Source organism: Danio rerio, chromosome 19 (genome assembly GCF_052040795.2).
Source record: "Danio rerio strain M-AB ecotype USA chromosome 19, GRCz13ab, whole genome shotgun sequence".
NCBI lineage: Eukaryota > Metazoa > Chordata > Actinopteri > Cypriniformes > Danionidae > Danio > Danio rerio.
Window position 1 is genome coordinate 23,878,704 of NC_141039.2, and position 18,382 is coordinate 23,897,085.

An 18,382-nucleotide genomic window follows, 5' to 3' on the forward strand; every position below is an offset into this window, starting at 1 on the left:
CCGCCCGGGTTATGTGCCCAAGGTTCCTACCACCCCCTTAGAGATCAGGTATTGAACCTGCAAGCGCTGCCCCCGGAGGAGGCAGACCCAGCCCTTTCCTTACTTGTCCAGTTCGCGCCCTGCGCATTTATGTGGACCGTACTCAGAACTTAGATCTCTGAGCAGCTCTTTGTCTGTTACGGCGGTCGGCAGCAGAGAAATGCCGTATCGAAACAAAGATTTTCCCACTGGTTTGTGGATGCCATTTCACTCGCTTATTCGAGCAGAGGTGCGTGTACCCCGGGAGTGCGTGCACACTCCACTCGGAGCGTTGCATCCTCTTGGGCGTGTGCACGCAGCGCCTCTCAAACAGACATTTGTAGAGCTGCGGGCTGGGCGACACCCAACACATTTGCAAGGTTTTACAATCTGCGAGTGGAGCCGGTTTCCTCAAGGGTATTAGGTAACCCTTTGGTGATTGAGGAAACAGCTCAATAGGGTGTTGAGACTCGCTTGCTGCGCCATTCTCTCTAACACGGAGATACAAGCGCCTTTTTATCTGTCAGTAAAGTTCCCCGTCAGGTGAGCCCTGCAGATTTCTCCGTGGCCCCCAGCACTGACTCAGCGGAGGAGTCACTTGCTGGCCCACTACGTTGTAGGTCTGCCCGCTGGTTAGCCCGCGTTTTGGGTATAGGTGCCTGCTATGCGTGATCCCCACTAGGCGATCCCATATGCTTATTCCGCCACGGTTAAGTCCCCCCCCCTGGGTGGACCCGTGTCTTCCCTCTCCGCTAGCCACTTTTTTGCTATGCGTACTCCCCCTTTTTAAGGCTAGTCCATATGTAAATTCTGCCATCTATCCCCCCTGGGTAACGGATGGCCTCCACAGCGTCCTCCCTATCGGGATTGCATGCTTCCCAACGTATTGTCGTATTTTCCTAGAATTATCCAGATGCTCACGACTCCCAAAAAATATATCTAAATCCGTAAAACTTCTGTAGAAGTAGGATAAATTAAGGCCAGGGACACGTTGGAGGACCGCGCCTCCCATGATGTGGGTGCGTTACGCTTCCTTGACTATCCCCTCATCGGGGGCGTTGGTAAGGTGCAGTGATTATGGCACTTTCCATAGTTCTCCCATACGTGGATTTTCCCAAAGATCAAATCCACTGTATAGCACTGAAGTTCCCCAACCGAAGGGGAACGTTCGAGGTTACAGAAGTAACCCTTCGTTCCCCGAGGAGGGGAACGAAAGTGCTATACTCCGTCGCTATAGTGACTGTCCCTTAGCTGTTTGAAAGTCTCTTCAGCTTAAAAGGATGGCGTTTGCTCGCTCCAGGTGTGCTTATATGCTGGGATAATTGACAATTGGCCCGTTTAATACTCTTTCAGACAAGCGGTTTCTGAACCGAAACCTCCCATACGTGGATTTTCCCAAAGATTAAATCCACTGTATAGCACTTCCTTTCCCTCCTCGGGGAACGAAGGGTTACTTCTGTAACCTCGAACGTTATGCTGGTTTTGACACAGATCAGATTTATCTAACATATAGCTTTATAGCAAACTGAAAAAAGGTAAGCATTCCTATCTGTTTCTGTGGCTCAGTGGAATTTCAGCAATGCATTTCGTCATTAAGGCTTTTTATACATTGTGGCCTGAATAATATTGAAATGATTTATGCGATTATTATTATGGAATGCATATCCTCTTTGGGAATTTCCATACATAGTGGCATCAGAAATGATTTATGTGATTATTAATATACAGTAATTTATTTTGAAATGTAATTGTGTTTATGAATAGATATGCAGTTTATGTCTTATTTTTTCAGAGATGGTTCACGAGGTTGTCTTTAAGTGTGAATATTGATGGGGAAATAAAAAAGGCTCAGTTTGAACTTCTGAAGTTCCGAATCTGATTAAAAAAGTTCCAAATGTAAAAAAAAAATGTGTTGGTAACTTCACAACTCATATTTTTAACATGTATTATTTGACCTATTTTGGGCACCCTTTATCTTCTTTAACATGTTTTACTGCAATGATTACAAATAATTGCAATGATTGTGGTGTGTATTTCTATTACATTTTATGATGTGGTGCAAGAAATGTAAGAATATACATATTTTTGTATTTGGGCATTTTGTATAATTTAGTTTAATTTTGTAGTTTCTGTGTTTATGTGAGAAAAAAAAAAACTGACGCAGGCCTCGTATGCATATGAGATATTTATTTAAAAAAGAATTATTAATTGAATGCATTAAAGAATAATTAATTGAATGCATTATACACTGACAGCTGTAATCAGAAACATACAAATACCAATTTATCAATATCAACATGAACTTAAATATACCTATAAAGCTGTTTGTCTATTTGAGTAATTATTTGACATTTTATGATGAGCCGCTAAATATAAAAATCACCTTTTTTTAAAAAAAAAACAGCATAAGAGGTATTTATCAAGTACTAATAAAAAGTTACCAAAATATGTTCTAAAACTGTTTTGTTAATGATCCTGTCGAGTATGTATATGAATAATCGGTAAACATCCATTTAAAAACAGAACATTTTTCATTAATTTGTTGTTTTTATGCAAGCATGTGAACATTTCATTCTATTGATTTCAGTTTTAGTTAGCAAATATTCTGAAAATAAACATTGTTTTGTAGTTATGTATACATAAAATATAAAATATATATATAAAACTGTTAATTAATAAAAACAAGTATTTTTAGAAAAAAATATATATTATACAGTGGGGGAAATAAGTATTCAACACATGACCTTTTTTCTTAGAAAACATATTTCTAAAGGTGCTGTTCACTTGAAATTTTCACCAGATGTTGACAACAACCAAAGAATTACTTACATGAAAAGCAAGCAAATTTAATTAGTTTACAAATTAAATGTTAATTTCGTCAGGGGATTGGCTGGGCCATACTAAAGCTTGCTTTTCTTTCTCTGAAAGCATTTGAGAGTTTTCTTGGCTGTGTTTTAGATCATTGTCTTGCTGAAATCTCCACCCTGGTTTCATCTTCATCATCCTAATAATGTAGATGTTGGACCGAAGCAGCTAAAAATAATTTACAGTGAGGAAGGGCAGAGGGTTGCTGAAGACCTACTGAGACATTTTAGCTGTGTGCCCTTTCACTCCCTTTCTACTTTTTTGTCATTTCAATTTATTACAAATAACTTATTTTGTAAACTAATTTGATTTTTTTTTTTTTTGGCATTTATGGTCGTTTGCATTTATGGTCATCTGGTGAAAATTTCAAGTTAACAGCATGTTTAGGAATATGTTTTCTAATATATCTAATATGTTTAATAATAATAAATAACAATATGTAAAAAAAAAAATAAATTGATTTACAGTATAATAAGTTCTCCCAAAAAAGAATCTAAAGAGATTTTTGTGTTTACTGAGAGCAAACAGGGTCTGCCCGGAGCCCCTTCAGGTTAAGGGCCTTGCTCAAGGGCACTGAGTGAAATGATGATCTCGGGAACTCTCTAGGGGCCCTTGCTAGTCTGCGATTGAACCTCTAGCCTTTGTGTGCATAGCCTGAATCCTCGACTCCATGCTGGTCAGAAAAAAAAAAAAAAAAAAATATATATATATATATATATATATATATATATATATATATATATATATATATATATATATATATATATATATATATATATATATATTCCTGTTCAATGACTGACCCTCAGAACTTAAAGATGCAGCAGAATCTCCTCAGTCATCCATTACTGCGCAAATCACATTTATTTAGCCTCTTATCCTCCATCAAAGCGCAGGTGCTTTTCATCTGCCAGTGTCTCTTTTGTACCTGTAATTAGTTTTGGGACAGGAGATCGACTCTATTAAAAATGGCATAAGAAGAGAATAAAGAGGTTTGTGTTTTCTTGTCATGGTAGTCCAGGAGCTTTGGCCAATAATGGCTGATAGATTTGCTGTGTCAGGCTGGAGAGAAAATGCAGCCCTGCCATGTTTATGACATTACCTGAGAGCAGAAGCAGAATACACAGCCAACAGGGATGTTATTATTACAAGTCCTCAAGTCAAATTGATGGTTTTGTGGTCAGACTATAATCCTGCAAAGAGAAATTGACACATTGAAATAAGGTTGCATAAGTTAATTCATTAGTTAAAATTAATTAACAATGATTCACACATCTATTAACACACCTCATTTTAAAAAGTCATCAAGAGTTATACAGTTGAGTTTGATCATTTTGGAATTTTTTTCAGCTCATCTCCAAGCACTGCAAAAACTGCTGGGTTCCAAACAATCAATTTGTGTTGGAACAACATGCAGGAATTAACTTTTTTAAAAATTTAAGTAGATTGAACATAAAATAATTAAGATGTCCAACCCAGGCACAACCCCCATCTCCCCCCCCAAAAAACCCCCCCCCCCAACCCCAAAGAAAAATATTAACAGTCTTAAAAGTAGTTTAAACAAGCTACACGCCATTTTTTGAGTTTTGAGTTAGTCTGGAGGGATTACTTTTAGCTTAGCTTAGCATAAATCACAGAATCTGATTAGACCATTAGCATCTCACTCAAATATTAAAAAAAAATTTTATTTACTTTTTTTTTATTTAATTAAATTTTCCTATTTAAGGATCAACTCTTTTGTGAAATAACGTAGCATTGTTACCTAGTTTAGCTGGGGAATATTTTCAGGCACTGAATCATGCCATTTCACCTGCTGCAGCCGTGGTATACCATATAGGCATGGCTGGGTCAGTTGGCGTTTCTGAGTGGAGTTTGCATGTTCTCCCCATGTTCGTGTGGGTTTCCCCCGGGTGCTCCGGTTTCCTCCACAATTTCAAAGACATGCGGTAAATTGGGTAGGCTAAAATTCTCTGTAGTATTCACCTTATTCTCCACCGACAAGTGGGTGCTGCCATTTGAATCTTTTTGGCTTGAGACTTCCGTTCTCATTCACTTCCATTCATTTTTTGACATTAAAAATTGCTCATTACACTGCTTGATGTTGCAATTAGATATTTTCCTATTATATTAACTACTTGGTCTGTATAGTCATGCAAACATTCGTTTGTATAGCAAGTAGTTTGACCGTTTTCTGCCATTAATTATTCCTAGTCATTTCTCCCATAGGCGACTGAATCGGAAGTTCTAAGACAATCGTGAAAACAGGCGCACTTTTAGAATAAGATCAACATGAGTGTGTATGGACCCAGATAGCAAATTACACTCGGGCCAGTTTTGGCTAGATTCTCACCTGCCGGAGACTTACCCCTCGGCCCAACTCTGACTGCCGGATGCCTGTGGACTCGGAAGCCAGAAGCTTGGTACTTGATACATGGTATTACAACCACTTGAGATGATATAACAGCAAACGCAGGCTATAATGTAAACATAATGTAAACACAAAGTTTAACAAATTAGATAAAATAAAAATTTAATAGGTTGTCGTCAGTTAAAAAAGTCGAGTCCTTGCCAAAAGCGGCCCGGACTCTACAGATAGACTCAGGCCAGATATGGTTAACAGGAATCGGGCCAGTGCTTTACAGCCGCATGCCAAGACTTTCTACAGATGAAAAAATATTATCACTTACTGTGAAAATGTCCTTGCTCTGTTAAACATCATTTGACAAATATATAAAAAAAAAAAAAAACGAAAAAAAAAACAAAGGGGGCTAATAACTCTGACTTTAACTATATATTTGTATACAGCCAATATAGTCAATATATTATTTCAAGTCTGTAAATTTAATGGAAAATTTGTATTACCAAGATGTTGTACCATGATCAGCAGACATTATATCACTTCAAACTATTAAAATGTCAATAAAAGTCACCTTTTCAAACTTTTTAACATTAAAAATTGTTAAATGAAAGATCATGGTCCCATATAGTGCAATTCAAATGCATTAAAAAAAAATAATAAATAAAAAAAATGCTAATTTAAGTATATTTATTTACAGCTGATAGTTTGGGGCAATTTATTTGGACATGATGGCACTTAACATAACAAGAATGACACACTTAACACAATAAACACCATCACTCAACTTCAAGTACACAAACTAAAAAGTAAAAAAAAAAAAAAATCTTTTATTATGAAAAATAATTGCGGTTCATTCCGCTGTGGTGACCCTGGATTAATAAAGGGACTAAGCCAAAAAGAAAGTGAATCAATGATTGGAAAATTATTAAAAAAAAAAAAAAAAAAAAAAAATATATATATATATATATATATATATATATATATATATATATATATATATATATATATATATATATATATATATATATATATATATATATATATATTTATTAAACAAAATCATAATAATAATCCATTGATCAACTTTTTTTTTATGTTACAAATTTGCTTAAGGCATAAAAGTAATATTATAACGATTTGTGGAACACCTTATTGTCCTTAAACATAGCCCAAGGGGCATCCACTCAAAATATTTGTTAAAGGTGTATAATTGTCCCCATAAAGATCCACAATGGTTCTTTTATAGACCATTTTCATGTGGTGATGTCATTGGCCCAAATCATTTCCTGCTTGTTATCAAACTATTTCATAACTGTAACAAGAGGCAATTCAACCATAACGTAATGTTAAAACAGCTCTCATCACTTTATTTATTAATATGTGAATCTTTTTGGATCCAATATAGAAATTAAAAATGTAAAAGAGGAAATATGTTACGACTATTGTTATTGTTTTCGTCCCTCAAAATGGTCTATAGGATAAAACCTTGTACCCCAAAGGAATGATAGAAAACATAAGATAAGACAAACTGGAGGTACAAAACTCCTAATAACAGCCATTTTTTACCTAAAAAGATAAATTTTTGCTTTTAATGCATTTATTTATTATTCATTATGATTAATATTTTTTCATATGGAGTGTAAAAAAATGTTAGTTACAAGCACGTTTGGTCATAACTTAGAGAGGACCTTACCTGTAAGCTAGCTGATTTGAGCTGATAATGATAGACAACAGAGCGACAGATTGAGTGGCGCCTTATAGCCACAGGTGACTGACAAAGAGAGCAGATGTTTATTCTGCAGACACTTTTATTCATCTTCAAGCTGGCGGTTATGAAGAACATGTCCTTCAAAGCCACATTACAACAAAATGACAGTACATGCACCTGTGTGTGCAGCACTTTTATGAGTGATGACAGCTTCTTAGTTTTCATTCAGTAACCTCACGTCTAAAAGATTCATAACACACTACACTGGCCTATAATAACCAGCAAATCTGATCCCTCTCAGACATGGAGCGAGGGGGAGGAGGGTATGGCAAGCTGTTTTTACTTTTATTCATTAGCAAGATAAGTACTTTAACACAGGCTTATTGGAAATACATGCTTCAGTCTACATTTAATAGTTGCAAACCATTTATATGGGTTGAATATAAGCAAACACATTAAATATGGTCATGCTCAATGTAATTTGTTGGATTAAATTCAGTCCATATCAATTGTATGCAACTACAACCAAAAATATTTAATCCATTGAATCCTTTTTTTAGTGTAGGTTCATAGGTTTAGGTCCAGATGGACAACTTTTCTGGCATGGTCAGTTTGCTTAGTAATTTACTTTTTTTGTATAGGTGTTCAAATAAAAGCTGTTTAAAATCAAGTTAAATCTACATGTGATCTCAGTGCACTTTTCTTTTATATTCACTTTTGAAAACACCATTGGCTGGGTTTAAGGAATGGTTGAGGTCAGTGGTTCACGTATCTAGGTGATCTGTACAACATAATTTAGATTCACAAAAATGTAGACAGCACACGCTGGACTTCTTTGATCAGCCCGTGTGAAGTATTTTTTTAATTTTAATTAATTCGCAAACAGGACTTTGCAATACACAGGTCGGATGTTGTGAGTCAACATAAGGGGACTTTCACATATAGCGTGTTTTGCACGCTCTGTTTTGTTATTTCAAATAGAGACACACCTGTTTATCACGTGAATAGAAAGGGATGCACATGCAGTATGTCACACTTAAGTTTTCAAGGTGACGGAAGTTGAAAAAAATCTAAAAATTTCAGAAGGAACCATGGGCCGTGACAACCAGACAGCATCACACTTTGTATGGAATTATACAGTAATTGAGGCAAACAAATTACCTCACATTATCACAGGCTAGAATTCTGAACTGAACATAACATGATAAATAAATAAATAATTGAACGAATGAATAAACAAATTAATTAATTAATTAATTAAATCAATTAATTTCTAAGGTAACGCAATCAAACAAACAATACCGTGGCATTTATATGAAGTTGATAATGTGATGCTGATCTTTAAACACTTTTTGTGTAAACTTAAAAAGTTTTCAAGAGTAAAAAAAGTAGAGAAAAAAAAGAATAAAGGTTTTAAAAAGAATATTAAAAAAATTTTATTAATGTTTATTGAATAGTTTCACTGAATGTTTTTTTTTTTTTTTTGAAAATAAATTAATTGTATAGATCTGCCCCAGATTCTAATATGGCCCCTTGGAAAAAATAATTGCCTACCCCAGCTCTAGTGAATTTATCACTAGAAACATACACTGAAATATACTTGGAGCATACCTCTCAACACTGGGATGTGAAAATAAGGGATATGCCCACCATAATAAGAGATTCCCCCAACATCAAGAATTGTATTTTGACTAATTAAATGCCAAGGTAAGCTGCCATTAAAATCAGTTGTTGATATCACAAATTGAGCTATAATTTGGACTTTAAACCAGAAATATAAATCTTACTAGCAAACCCCTTTGTTTTTAAATTGTGTGGTTTCTAATTGTTGGTTCTTGATAAATCATTTTTGCTGCTATAGTAAAATGGTTAGTTTTTAATAGCACTTACAATTTTCTCACTATAATGACAGTGTTATGTGATGGTTTCATGCTGGATTTAATAATCACGCCAAATCCAAACTTAAGTATTTGTGCATTAAATATATGTTAAGTATTTGTAGATCACATACAAAGTCATGATATATATGTCTAAATATTCCACCAAGGAGTAGCACAATCCACGTATTCTCATTGTGTTTGGTGTGAACCCAACATTATAGTAAGAAATTTGTCTTCTAGGAATAAGGAAATTGTAATGGAAATGTAATTCCTGATTAAAAAAAATTGTTGCTATTATTTTATTATATAGCGGAGTGGGGAGAAGCTAAGGTGGGAGACTAAGGGAAGCTAAGGTGCTTTAGGGTTAGCTCACTTTGAACCCCAGCCCAACAACTAATCTCAGTTTTGATTTTAATACCGACTACACCACTTAGGAATCAAACTCAGGAAAAATGTTATGGTCACACAGATTCATCTCTTTTTACAGTTGAAGTAACAGACAGGATACACGAGTATATACAAAAATACAAAAGTTTCACAATTCTTTTAAAAAGACAAACACTAAAATAGGTCCTAATGACCAGTCAGCTCTGATGGGCTTACTCACGAAAGGCACTGAAATTGGTTAACATTCAATCGTACACAAGAACTACTCAATATCATACTCTCAAATAAATGTTCTCAAATAAAGGCATTAACTCACAGGACTGGGGCTACCCACACGAGTGATCACCCAAGAAAGTTATCCACTATACATTTTTACACCACACAACACTCCAGTCACACACCCTGATGCAGCAAAAGTGTCCCACAGCACACACTGGCACAGCAGCACCACCACCAAAAAGGTTCCTTTACCCGTGGGACCCCAGCTCCTGCAAGAAAAAGAAAGAGAATAATACCAAAAGCCACCAATGGGAAAAGGGCTTCACTCTCAAACTAGTAAATTTTACATAAAGCACAGACACAGAAGTCAGTGATTCAGAACTCAATACAGATTGAGAATGAGGGCCTCTTGAAATGGATACAAAAATTAGACAGTCACAGAAAAGAAAGATTCAAAAAAATGTGCAAATGAACATGCACATAATTTCACCACATCAATGCCGATAGTTCAAAGTTGATGGCTCTGTGTCTGCCAATGCAACTGGACCTTCTATTCACCAGAAAAAACATTAAATGCAGCAGCAATTAAAACAGCAGCGACAGAAATTTGGGCACATTTACGATCCGAACGAGAAGGAGAATCCTATAACAAACAAACAAACAAACATCTACACATTGTTACAAATAATTGCATTGGTTAACACTCCTACTTACAACCACATGCAAAACACCAAACATGAATGAGATGCTCTTATATCAAATCCGCCAATAGATATAAAATCTAAAACCGTACAAAACTGACAGTGGGGCAGTCAGTCATCCAATCAGTCCAAAAACTGATGGAAACAAGCACACAAACCAGGTAGGCTGCAATGCAACAACACAGAGTAAAGGCTGATTTATACTTCTGCGTCAAGTGACCTGCGTAACTCACGGCGCAGGCAACGCGCGCAGCTGTGCATTTATACTTCTGCGCGCTGTCTCCGTTGGTCTGCATTAACACTTCCGAAACGCTAGTGGGCAGTGAGGTGTAAATGTTCCTCTGTGTCGAGTTTCTTCGCTTCTGTTTTGCTGTTCTGAACACTTCCGGGATGTACAAGTGACTCAAACTCGCTCATTTTGAGGCAGGAACCGGCGGACGTGCAACAACTTTAACCATGAGGTAAACACAGAACAAAACTTTCCATCCGGAGCTCCTTCACGGGACTCCACACTTGTAAACAATCGCTCGCGCCATTCGCGCGGCTCTCGGTCCCGCCCAGACTCGTCGGCGCTAGCAAGCCGACCAATCACAGAGCTTGCGCTACGCGTTGTTGCGACGTGTAGTTACAATTTTTGAGAGGTGCACGTCAGTGACGGCGATGGCCACGGCGAAGGGCTATGCGTCAGCGCCGTAGCCTACGCCGGTGTTTGACGCAGAAGTATAAATCAGCCTTAAGCAGTCACCCCCAGCCACTAAACAATTAGCAAACCGCTATGCTAACTGCACCTTACCTGGCAGCAATTGCCAGCGCACACACACAACCACCCACCCACTCACTAAACAATTAGCAAACCTATATGCTAACTGCATCTTACCTGGCAGCCATTGCCAGCACGCGCACACACCCACACAGGAAGTGGAATTCAGAACATGCCTCACGGCAGCCTACAGTCCTCAGCACTAAATAGGGGAGTACTCTGCACTGATTGGTCATTGAAGATGTCAATCACCATCACTTACCTCATGCACCCTGTCAAAATCACATCGTGGTGCCCACCTCAGTCCTGAAGGACTGATGTCCTGCAGGTTTTAGCTCCAACTTGCCTCAACTCACCTGGACGGACATTTCTAGAAAGCTTAGTAAAGCTGCGGTCACACTAGTGTGTGCGAAATTCTGTCGTACGGCGCTGCGAAAAGGGGTGGGATTAAACAAGATTATTAGACATTAAACAAAGCGAGCGATTGGTCCATGTTTTAAATATCTGTCCAGAGAGGTCATGTTTTGATCCTCAATTGCGATTTCGCAGGTCAGAGTTCACCAAGCTTGAACTTTGCACTGCAGCAAATTGCGAAACCTAACACATGACCCTGCGTTTCCAGTCTGACGCATTTACGTGTGTATGAATGGAAGTCAATGGGAAGAAAAAGTCAAGTGTGACTGCAGCTTAAGAGCTTGATTAGCTAGCCTAGGTGTGTCTGATAGATGCTTAACTTTGCAGGACACTGGCCCTCCAGGACTGAGTTTGGACAGTGACACTTCTGTAAGGTAACATAATTTTCTATTTCACGAGCTATAATAAAATTTTCTGCGAATGCTAATGTAACTATTTATCCAGAAATTCTGTCATAATATGAAGAACTGGCGTTTTAACAAGGGCAATTTGAATAAGCAAGAACGCATCCTGACCTGAGCATTCATAAATGTACAAACGGCTTGCCACAGGAGTGAGAATCAGGATGAATGAGAGGAAGGGAGGGCTGAGATGGAGAGAGGGATCGCAGGGGCGCGGGCAGATGGTCGGGCTGGTGTGGAGTCTTGGTTCGCTGGAAATCCCTGAGTGCTTCACCCCTCCTCCACCAGGGAGAGATGTGTCATGACAACAGTTTCCCCCCTCCCTGCGGCAGGCCAGGCAGATCCTCACGGCTATCAGCAGCAACCCGGCCCCCGGAGGACAACAAACAGCCCCGTCAGTCTGCTCTACTCATATCTGCCTTTTAGATAGATAGATAGATAGATAGATAGATAGATAGATAGATAGATAGATAGATAGATAGATAGATAGATAGATAGATAGATAGATAGATAGATAGATAGATAGATAGATAGACAGATACCTGAGTCAACAGATTAAAAACGGAGGATAGTAGGCTTTATTGACCTTAATATTGAGAAAAATCTGAGCTCGGCGTTGATGCCCTCTAGTGTTTGATCACGGTCAAAACAACCACCTTATGAAGCCAATGCAACAAGTTAAAGATAAGACAGCAGTTCTCGCGTTTAGATTCTAAGAGTCCCTGTTGTTAAAAGCCATATTTAAAGGAATAGTTTATTATTACATTTCTCTTATTTGGGATTTTAACATCTGGTATTGTTGCTTTAATCAGGTCAATTCTCATTTATTGCTTATGTCAAACCGCTTTTAGTCAAATGACAATAACATTTTCAGTTTCTAGAACAATCAGTGAGGCAGTTAGCACAGTAGTGGCAGAATGCTAGTTCTGGTTTGTTAAAAACTGATTTAGTTAAGTTAAATGTAAATGTCAACATTGAAAGGTGATCCATCGAAGAGCCCAAAAACTCCACCTACTGACGAAAATTGACGGGAGAAACCAGGGTCTGTCCAGGGACCAGTTCTCCTCTGGCCAAATGGAAAAAAAGGCAGAGCTGTAATCTGAAAGTCAAAAGGGACAATCACAACGTTAGCTTTTACAAGCTTTTTTATTTGTATTAAAGAGCCCATATTATACATGAAATAAGGTCATATCTTGGTTGTAAGGGTCTCCAACAACAGTCTAATATGCATGCAAGGTCAAAAAACACTTTCATGGTCTTATAATCTGCATTTATTTTTATCTAATTATCCCAGCGACTCCTGTATGAATCGTCCAGTGATTCATTTGTTCCCAAACCCCTCCTTAGCGCGGAGCTAATCTGCGCTGATTGGGCCGATGACAGTCTGTCGCGATTGGTCGACTGCCTTCAGTCAGAGAGGGAAATGGCCAATAGCTAATCAGCAATTTAAAAAGTAATCACAGTTCATACACGCTCGATAGTGTAGGCGTGGACTTTAGCTGCCACACTATGGCGAGTGGATAGTGCCACGGATAACCTAACGAAGGAGACAGTCGTGTACTCACCATACCACACACACACAAAAACACACACACACCTCCGGATGACAACGCTCCCGCTTCAGCCCGCACCCGCCAGGTTTTAGCCTGAGAACCCGCTCCGTTTTCTGCCCGCCGCGCCCGGTCCCGCTAGAGCGGAGAACACAACCAAATATCACCCAGTATACAGTCCAGACAGCCAAGATGTCTGTATAAACACATACACACAGCACAAAGTACACAAAGCTCGTTCGTTCGTTCGCTCTCTCTCTCGCTCTCTCTCTCTCTCTCTCTCTCTCTCTCTCTCTCTCTCTCTCCCCGCGCCAGATTTCTGCGGCGCGGGAATACATTTCCGAATAAATCGCGGGAGCAGAACTCTAGCACGGAGCTCCATAAACAAACAGCACGCGTCGCGTTTTTAACGTGACTTTGCACGCGATAAGATAATATATCCAGTTAACCTGATACAGTACACGCGGTTACAAGTAACAAATCACAACTAAATACATTTGCAAGCTAGAGTAAACGAGGAAACAACTTTAACCGCACGTACTTACACTTGAGAAATGTAGGAAGAAACCCATCCTGACGTCCATCAGTTACTCTTTACTGATCCTTCCTTTAACAAACTCAGATGAAGTATTCTTTGTAGCATGTAGCTTCCAGAAGTTTCCAACTGCTTGGTTATAATGCTGATGTTTCATCTTTGGGTAGAGACTCAATATATCCATCTGCAGTGTGACTTCAATCGACCGGCATGTTTGTGTGCGTGTGTTTGTGGGTGTGCGTGTGTTTGTGGGTGTGTGTGTGTGTCTGGGTTTCTGCGTCAGAGGGCGGGGCCTCAGGTTTGAAATCTCCCGGGTTTGCGCGTGCACGTGAAAAACTTTGTTTCGTTCGTACGTCATGGCGAAACACCTAATGAGTCGGTATCAAGGCGACTCGTTTGAAGCACTATGATTCGACTCTTTTATAGATGAATCAACAGTTTTAAACACTGTATTCTTACAGATTTAAGCCTTAGCTGGATACTTCACTTCACTTAGAGCTGTGTTACACACTACATGGAGGGGAATTTTCAAAAACCCATAATATGGGCTCTTTAATTATTTTACTTAGAGCATTATTTATAAAGTGACAATTAGTTAAAGTAATTATTGTAATGATGATCATTTATGCAATAATAACATATATTTTTTTCAATTCTCAAGAAAAGGTTAAGCTTTGTATTTTCCTTCAATCCTTGAACATAGAAAATAATGTTATATTATATTTTTGCTACAACCAAATATGAATCAATGGACATATGATCTTCTAACAGTAACTGTCTATTCTGCCATTCACAATGAACCCACATCAGTTTGTCTACTGTGGCATGCTCCTGTTGAAGATGCAGTCTCCATAGCACTGCACACTGTACTCACACACCTAAACAATAAAACACTTATGCACAAATGCTATTTGTTGACTTCAGCTCAGCATTCAACACTGTCATACCCTCTAAGTTAATGGCCAAACTTAGAGACCTAGATATCGACACGTCTCTTTGCACCTGGATTATGAACTTTCTGACTAACAGACCTCAGAATGTTAGATCAGGCCACATCTGCTCCACCACCGTCACACTCACACACACACACTGCTGAGCCCCTTCCTTTACTCCCTTTTTACCATTGACTGTAGGCCTGTGAACAGATCCAACACCATCATCAAATTTGCAGATGACACCATGGTGATTGGTCTAATCAGCAACAATGATAAGACTCCCCACAGGGAGGAGATACAGCATCTGGCCACTTGGTGCACCGATAATAATCTGCTCCTTAACAACAACAAGACCAAGGAGCTCATTGTGAACTTCAGGAAGGACCCACATCGCAAAGGACCTTTCCTGGACCACCAACACCTCCAGCCTGGTCAAAAAGGCTCACCAGCGCCTGTTTTTCTTTAGGCAACTTAAAAAGAACCTGCTATTATCAGCCGTCTTGGTGAACTTCTACCGCTGCACAATAGAAAGCATCCTGACCAACTGCATCACAGTCTGGTATGGAAGCTGCTCTGTTGCTGAGCGGAAGGCACTGCAGTGGGTGTTGAAAACTGCCCAATGCATCACAAGGACCACACTGCCAGCCATAGAGGACATCCAGAAGAAACACTGTTTGCGCCAAGCACGCAGTATTCTTAAGGATTCCTCTCACCCTGCTCACAGAATATTTTCTCTCCTGCTTTTGGGCAGGCACTTTAGGCTACCCCGGACATGCAGCAGACTCAGGAATAGCTTTTTCCCCAGAACCGTCTCTCTTCTGAACTCTGCCCCCCACTGACTTTTTTTGCCCCCCTAATACACCCCCACACTCCTCTAACTTTTACTCCTCACAATCACTGCACTATTTAACATTTGCACATTTAAAAATGGCACATGTCCATTGCACAACATTGCACTGATTGATTTATTTGAACTGTACATATCCACTGCACATGGACATTTGTAATTATGTACACACCCGCTGTACATATACATTTGTAATTATGTTTATCTATCTACACACTTCTGATTATTAATAGCAACCTGTACTTATAATCATTTATTGTAAATCTCTGTTCATAGCTAATACAACTTATATATAATGTTCATAGTACATCCAGCTGTAAATATCACCATAGTTTTTCTATAACTGCACCTTATAACTAATACCTGTATCCTGCACTTGCTGCTATTGCACTGCTGGTTAGACAGACTGCATTTTGCTGCCTTGTACTTGTACATGTGTGATAACAATAAAGTTGAATCTAATCTCATCTATTCTACAATATACAGCTTCTATTATATAAACCATTTCTTTGTGGTCATGGCATTGACCCATGAATATTTTCTTGTTTGTTATCAAACTATTTCAAACCTAACAAGAGGCAATTTAGTCATAACTGGATAAAACAGCTATCATAACATTATTTATCAATATGTGGTTCTATTTGGATTCTCGGAAGCTATAGAAATGAAAAATGTAAAACAGGAAATTTGTTGGGACTGTTGTTTTTGTATACATCCCTCGATAATAAAATTGGATTGGGCATATTCTTTAACTATATATATATATATATATATATATATATATATATATATATATATATATATATATATATATATATTTTTTTTTTTTTTTTTTTTTAAATATCTTTTATAAAGTAAAAATTTAATGAAATAATGCCTTATATAAAAACTGGAATATAAATAAATTGCTTAATATTTAAATCAAAAGGTGAAAATGTAAACATCTAAAAGAAACCAAAACTGACTAATGATGCTAAACTACTTTCTGCTACATAAAATGCTTTATTGCTTGACATAAAGAATTTATTTAAAAAAATGGATAAAAAAACTGAAATGGCTTTTTATTTTAAAGTTAAAAAAAAATAATAATAAAATAAAAAATCTTAATTTTTAGTTTCACCCAAAATGTAAAAAACAAAAAAACAAAAAACAGTATGTAGCTTAAAACGTTACAATGTTATTGTAATCCAGACATGATGTTAGACTGTTATCTGAATTTTGATTTAAAATTGGTATAATACATATTTTAATCTAACATTTATTCTAAAAACTTACGCTGTGAAACATGCAGGGTTCCACACAATTCCTTCATCTTGTCTCAGCACAAACTAATTAAGTTAACTTAATAGCTTTTACAAATTTAAGTTGATTAAACATAAAACAATTCGTTTATCCCACAAAACCCCTCAATAATTGTGTTGATTCAGCTCATAAATAAGTAGCTTGAAGAAGCCGTTATGTGAACGTACACTGTGAAAAATTGCTGGATTCCACACAATTTGTGTTGGGACAACATGAAGGAATTAAGTTGACATAGTTGTTTTTAAAAAATAAGTGGACTGAAAACAATTAAGTTGTCCCAACAAAATTTCAAGAACTGTGTTGTTTCAGCTAATTTTATATGAACTGTTTTAACAAGCAACAAAAAATGTTATTTTATTTATTTATTTATTTATTTATTTATTTATTTATTTATTTATTTATTTATTTTGTATAGGCTGTTAAATATTGGAAATATTATTTTTTTACTATTGTTTTTTTTTTAAATATTACTTTAGCACCTTTTGTACTAAGATCTATGCTATAATAACAACAACAGCAAACACGTTTTTGTTTTTTTAAGTTAGTTTTTTTTCCCGGATACATTTTTCAGGACAAATGTTTCCCAAGCTATACCGACTCCAAGCGAGCATTATAAAACGCCATAATTCATGTTTACATTAGCAGCTTCCACGCTCTCCTTTTAAACATGCACGTCACAATTACGCCAACAGAGAGCAGTGTTTCGCTTTTTTTAGAACACCTGTTGCCATGCGCTACAGAATAATGGATTTACGTTAACATGGGATATAGATATTCCAAGAACAGATCAAACATTTTCTCTTCAAAGGAGCCACTGGCACATCCTCCTCTTTCATGGCTAGATCACGCATGGTGTTTTTACTATTTATTTGGACTCTGAGGGGAAAAAATGTGTGGGATCATGTTCAAAGAATCGTACGTGGCATTCTCGGTTATACAATGAAAAGTCCATTTGTGAACCCTTCAGGTCCCAAGAGTGTGTTTGAAGTCATAAAATATTACGTGATTGTGAGTGAAGTATTCACGTGATCATTCGGGCGCATTCGTTTAGTTTATGTTGTACATTCGTTTAGTTATTGTGTTTTGCGGTTATTTCATTTTAATATAAGAAGATTTCTTAATGCTGTTTGAATTAGACATGTGCGTTTCTTTGTACAAAGTAGGATATGGCCAGTGTCGTTTCATTTGGTATTTTAAATAATTAATGATTTTTGTTCCAGTTCAAAACGAGTCCGTTTAGACACCTTCCAGGCAAGTTTTACATGTAGGCTATTTTAATGAGAGAAGACATCTTTAGTGAGGATTAAAATACCACCTTGAATCACTTTTTTTCAGTGCAGGACATTCTCAACAAGCTTGTGGGGTTTTAATCAATCAAAAATCTATTTTGGTTATAAAATCAATTATTTGAAATGCTTCAAATATGTGAAAATATACCATTTGAGTAATGCTAGCATTATTTTAAAGTTAGCGTAATGCAAAACGTAATTTTAAAGCAACA

General features: G+C 37.3%; 1 long non-coding RNA gene across 1 annotated transcript; it reads right to left on the reverse strand.

The window, feature by feature from the left end:
• Positions 1–9,285: 9,285 nt before the first annotated feature.
• Positions 9,286–11,076, reverse strand: LOC147832548 (uncharacterized). Its single transcript, XR_015516798.1, has 2 exons — positions 10,785–11,076; positions 9,286–10,330 (listed from the first exon to the last, which is right to left on the reverse strand). It is a non-coding gene; the product is annotated as an uncharacterized LOC147832548 (long non-coding RNA).
• Between the last annotated feature and the right edge of the window lie 7,306 nt (positions 11,077–18,382).